The 6,064-nt window shown below is 36.8% G+C and overlaps 1 long non-coding RNA gene across 1 annotated transcript; it reads right to left on the bottom strand.

The window, feature by feature from the left end:
* Positions 1-2,589: 2,589 nt before the first annotated feature.
* On the bottom strand, positions 2,590-5,457 carry LOC140858867 (uncharacterized). The gene is made up of 3 exons (XR_012142274.1): positions 5,378-5,457; positions 4,921-5,014; positions 2,590-3,350 (listed from the first exon to the last, which is right to left on the bottom strand). It is a non-coding gene; the product is annotated as an uncharacterized lncRNA (long non-coding RNA).
* Between the last annotated feature and the right edge of the window lie 607 nt (positions 5,458-6,064).

Raw genomic sequence — 6,064 nt, 5'->3', positions numbered from 1 at the left:
TTTCAGCAAAGACTAAATAATAATGCAATGATGTGACTCTAAGCTCCAAAAACTATGGACTTGTATGAAGAACACTGATTTGTGATATAGCACTATGCTCCTAGAAATTCTTGAGTAGCATAGTCTCTATTTTCTTTCTTAAGAAAAATAGTTCTCAATTTACTGGAAGACAATTACTGCAATCCAAAATCTTCGTATCAGAAAAAAAAATAACACATGAACATTGCCATAACTTCATCAATATTCAATTACAATCACAAGATGAGCTTAGACTATTCAACCGTTCATGCTTCAAAAGATTCAACCAATTGCGACCTGATAACGCTAGGTTAACTATAATCCATATGCGCACAGATCAACAAGCTGATCCATAAATAATCAGTAAAAAGAATAGAGCGATCCCCTTATAATCAGATTGCAAAACAGAAGCTCCGATTTGCAAAAAACAACAGAGCGTTTTCTTATCCTTTTTTTCTTTTTTCAAGAAACGTTGGGACGAATTCAAAGAATGGCATTCCAAATAGAGGAAAAAATCAACCGGCAAAGAGGGAAGACAGTCGGACCAGTTCCCGGAGGGATCCGAGCAATAGATGCGGAAGCGATCGAGGGCAACCGAAGGAGCGCGATTGATGGAGATATCCTCAATGAGTGATCGGACGAAACCTGCAAGAAATCGCGGAGACATCAGGAAACGATCGTCACGAGAAGGAGCAGCTGGATGTGCTTGTTATCGACCTTTGATTCGCCGGAGGACATCGGAAGGGTTCGAACTCGATGCTCTTCCCGCCATTTTTCTTCGCTGTGTTTCGTATGATGGAAGCCGTTGGATCTGAATTATATCATCCAGACGGTCGCGCTAGCCTGCTAGGTTATTATGTACCATAATCTTGCAAGTGCGACGCACTTAAACATTAGGCTTCTTTGGGCGGCGGGAGGCCGGGTTTTATAGAAGTTTTCTTCTTATAAGCAGCAAGTTTTTTCCCTCTAGTAGCGCTGGGATTAAGACAATTAAGGAGGAAAAAATGATGAAAAAATATTTAAAATTGAATAGCATAATTTTAAACTCCTAAAATTTAGTGATTTATCTATTTTGTCATTTCAAGGATAAGTCTTGGCTGCAGGTTTTGTGGCCCGCCATGTAAAGGTGGCCGCAAAATCTTTCTGTTTACATACAATGCAATAAGCTCAAACCTTGAAGGAGAGATAGCAATTGGGTCCAATCAAGTCAAATATATATTAAATTAAAAATTTATCAATCTGAATCTAATTTATTTATTAAATAGATATAAAATTTTGATTTAATCCTGAACTATTTACTAAATAGGTAACCTAACTCAACCAGCATAACTCATTTAATAAATGGGTCAAATTAGATAAATAGCTTAAACAAATATAAACCAGTTAAGTTCGTTCTAAATGGATTAAACGTATCTTAAATGAATTAAATATGTCATCATGATCCAACATAATTATTAGATTAATCAAACAAATTAAATGAATCACGAGTAAAACCTAAACCAAATCCATTTAATAAATAAATCTATACAAGCTACCTTATTTATGATCAAAATCTATTTATGCACATCCTATATATGCTTAAAGCGGATTGGTTGTAGATTGGACTGATAGGTTGAGTTGCAAACTGCCATCTCTGTATTAGAGTTAGTTGATCAAAATTTATTAGAAATAATGAACCGAGCAATAATGCCTGAATGGCCGCATCTTTTTAGTTGGATGGAAAGGGTCAAGCATTTCAATATCTCTAATGATCTTATATTTTAAGAAAATTAGATGTTAATTTAAATTTAGAATCCAAAAATGCTGGGATTGGTATGCCTTGGGACCTAGGATAAGGTCAATAAATTAAAAAAATGTAGAAATAATTTGAGCCATGCCTCAATAAAATCGTTCAGTTGAAACAATTTATTCATATTGGAAGGGATAAATGCTGACAAAAGACAAGTTCCATTTTTTTAAAAGAAAAAAATATATTTTGTAATCTTTCTTGAAATTTCAAAAATACTATTTCTTTAACCTCATTTTTCCTGAATGAAAAAATATGTTGCAGAATAACTTTTGTCAACTTATTCATGAACCAAAAAGTGGTCCAATTATCAAGTCTAGTTTGTGAACCTACATGTTCTACTAACCTAATTCTTTTTTCATTAGAGATACTAGAAATCCAAAAGTTGTAGCTAACACCTCATCAAATTTGAATTTGGATAATTATAATGTAAATAGGTCTCCTTTTCTCTTAAAGAATGTAATATAGAACACAGACTTCATGGTTTGACTAATTGGGATGTTCTCCTCCTCTTTAATATATGAGAAGCGGTCCATTAGTCCATGCATCAAATTCCTTATAGTTATTGAAGGTTAACTCTTATAAATTAATCAGAATCCTTTTGGTTCTGACTTTCTATTTTATTACTTTCCTTTTTCTCAAACATTCCTTGTATACCTCATCTTTTTAAGAGTGGATTCTTGATTAAGGTGATTGTTGTGCAGGATCCAGTATCACATGTTGCAGCAGAAAAAAAGAAGAAATAAAATAAGAAATACTATATAAATATGTAGATCGGCCTCAAATCTACCTCCATGGGGCGTGCAAGCTTCACTATGAGAAAATAAAACATAACAATACAAGAGAAACTCACCACTCAACCCTTGTACAAGATTCTCTCAATAAAAAGTTTCAAAATCCTCACAAAAGCTCTCCAAAACTTCTTGTGAAGTCTTTCTACACCTCCAGAACATCACCAGCTATCCAACGCAATAAATGGTTCGTTAATCAGAGCTATATAGGCTCCAAAATCTCCAAAATAGTGTTATACTAGAAATATCGAGTCCAAATCAATCCTAGAACCATCTGTGGCCGTCCAATTGTGACCGGCTCACACCAGAGCTATCCGATTGTGCACTACCATCTCAGATCAAGTCTGATCATACTCGGATTGAGTTTTAGCCATCCGATCATGATCGTCCGTAATCTGGACTGTCGGATCGCATACAAATGCCCCTAGACCGTACGTAGACCACGTGATCGGTCCATGCAGCCTCCATGGACTGCCCAGCACCCTATGGTCCATGGTGGACCGCGATAAGATGCTGGGCCTGGGCACCCATGGGCATGCTAGGCCGGCCCGCATGTGCACCTATGCTGGGCTTGCCCATGCGTGCATCCGCCGGGCCTGGCTCCGCCGCCACTGGCCTCTGCTGCCTCGTGAGCATGCCACCTGCTCCGAGCCTTCTTTCACACATATCTTCACCGTCTAGACTACATTTGGATTGTTCTTAGGCTTGTTGGACTCCGTTCGTCATCCTGGACCTCGCTGTGGGCTTAATGTAGACTGAATTTCGAGGCATCAAATCTCAACAGTGATTAAAAAGTACAATCTTATATCACCTTTGAGTCAGATATTGTATTCTAGAGATAAGATTTTCAAGAGTCTATTTGCACCCATAAGAGGGGAAATCACCTTATCTTATCTTATGATCAATTAATCCGGTTCATTCATCTTATATTTACCTTTTGTAAGGGTTTGATAATAACATACACAATGAAAGCATAATGGATTTTAAAATTTTTAGCATTATGAAATCCTATATTACTCAAATCTAAACCAAGGAACCCCCTTGATGACATTCAATCATATAAACATGTAAACATGGTGATGACAAATAACATACCTTATGCTGAAGTAGATGGGAAGAAGCCGGTATTCAATCTTTTCTACTAGACGCCCAAGCATTCGTCCTCCAATGTTGGTCCATATAGGACCTTGATCAAGACACTCTCTCCTTAGACAGGTTTCTTCCCTCTAAATTCTTCCTTCAAAAACTCCTCTGGATAGCAGAACCTTGGGGCTTCTTTCCTCTCTCCCTTGCCTTTCTCTTTTCCTTCTTTCTATTCTCCTTGTCTTTCCTATTTTTCTTCCTAAGCCCTTGTCCTAAAGCAGACCTTTTGTCCTAATCTAGACTTGGTCTTAATAAGGGAAGGAAAAGGAATATTCAGACACCTAGGAGACTATTGTAAGAAAGAAAGAATTTGAGATTTCTCGGATGAATGGAATACCCTGTCTTCATCCCTTATTTATATCTGAAGATCGGACACTTATCCATTCTATCTCGTGCCCTTCCCTGCAAAATCTCATGCCCATCTCACATCGGTCCAACCTTCTCACATCCGATGGAAAATTCCATATCATGTGGAATCACCGAAATAATTTTCAAGAGTCACTTCGCGTAGGACTCTTCAAAAAATAATTCATCGATATTTTTCAAGAGGTCGCGAAGCTTTCTTAGGAGTGCCTATTTTTCTCCACCCTTGATCAGTGACCAATGGCCTTCCAATGGCCATCAAGGGAGGTGCTAATCTAGTTTAGGCATGGGAAAAATCTAAGAATAAGTTGGCGTGTCATAATTTTAGGGGTCCACAACCATATGGACTTCTAGGTGGCACATTGATTAGGGTGTAGCTATGGTTTGGATCAAATCCAACTTAAATCGAACTTTATCCATTCAACCATCCATCAGATAGCGGACTAAACTCCATGCCCCATAAGAAAATTGGCATGGATCTGAATGGATAAGGATGAGGAATGAGGCATCCCATGAGATGATGAATGAGGCATCTCATCCCATGGGACGCTAACCATGTTTCTGTTGCACAAAACAAACACCATGCTCCAGAAAAATTCTTTCGGGACATGGAAGCCCGATAGTGTTGGAGTTTTATGATTTCATACATACAAAAATTTTTTAAAATAACTACACAGTGAAAATTTAAAAATTCAGATTAAATCTAATTTAATCTAAGCATGCATAAGATCAAATTTTAAAATCATAAATATGATCGACATATGTGAGATAGGATTCAGATATAAAAATTAAATAGAAAAAAATAAATAGAGAACATACCTTAGCACGGATCAATCTTCATCGTGAACTGATGATTATGAATGTCTTCCAAAGGTCTCTTGAAGTCGCACAAGTGTCCGGCTTCTACGGATATCTACATAAAATTTTGATCTGGTTAGAAGCTTCTTGATCTCACTGGAGTACTAATTCTTTTACAGAGATCATATCTTGACGATTAAAAATCTTCTTTTCTCTTAAGACACTCTTAAAGAAGAAGAAGAAGATGGGAGGATGTTGATCTCTACGCTAGAGATCATGAGAAGAATTCTTTCTTCTCTTTTCTTTCTTAAACCCATGCACCAAATCTCTACACTAGAGATGTAAGAATTTTTATCCAACTTTTGGACAAGAGGAGAGGAGAAATCCATATCCAAACTAGGACAAAAGAGAGGGAGAAGAGGTCCTAACAACCAACCTTTGTTTGTTGGTAAGAAAGAAGAGATATATATGAACTTACCTCATGCCTAGATGCATCACGCTGTCCCTCTCTCTCCCTTGATTTTCCATGCACAAAACCTCTGATTTTTGGTGTCAAACCTGATCTCCTCTCAGCCCTTTAACGCCCCATAAAACACATGTTTAAATAGGCAAAGGGATAAGGTGTTTGAATAGGAAATAAGAGTCCAAACTCCTTTGGACTCTAGGATTTTTATGCCGCCCAACCCATCAAATTTTTGTGCCCACCTATCTCATGGAAAGAACGATTTTAAGACTCCTTCTTACATGTTAAAAAAGGGAGAGGGCGTGGGATTTTTGTGGCATCAAACATACGTGGGCATGGGGCTTCATGTAATGCATGGAAGGAAGAGTTTCAATCTCATGGGACTCTTCTTTTAGATGGATGGTTTAAACCAATTTAAATTTTAATCAATTCTAATCATATTAGAAATTGATTAGACCTAAATAAATAAAAATTTAATTCTGATTTGAAATCCAACCTATTTAGATTAGATGTCATCTAATTAGAGAAGGAGTCGTAGTCCTTTTGAACTCTTTCTTGGTGCTTAAATCAAACTCAATTTTAATCCTAATCCAATTAGGATTTAATACACCCATGAAGATGAGAATTTTTAGTTCAAATAGAAACTCAAATACTCTTATTTAGATTCTACTCTAATTAAAAATTAAGTCAAACTCAAATCTT

This window comes from Elaeis guineensis, chromosome 6 (genome assembly GCF_000442705.2).
Source record: "Elaeis guineensis isolate ETL-2024a chromosome 6, EG11, whole genome shotgun sequence".
Taxonomy (NCBI): domain Eukaryota; kingdom Viridiplantae; phylum Streptophyta; class Magnoliopsida; order Arecales; family Arecaceae; genus Elaeis; species Elaeis guineensis.
The sequence above is the reverse complement of the archived record's forward strand: the minus strand, read 5'-3'. Positions and strand labels throughout refer to the sequence as shown.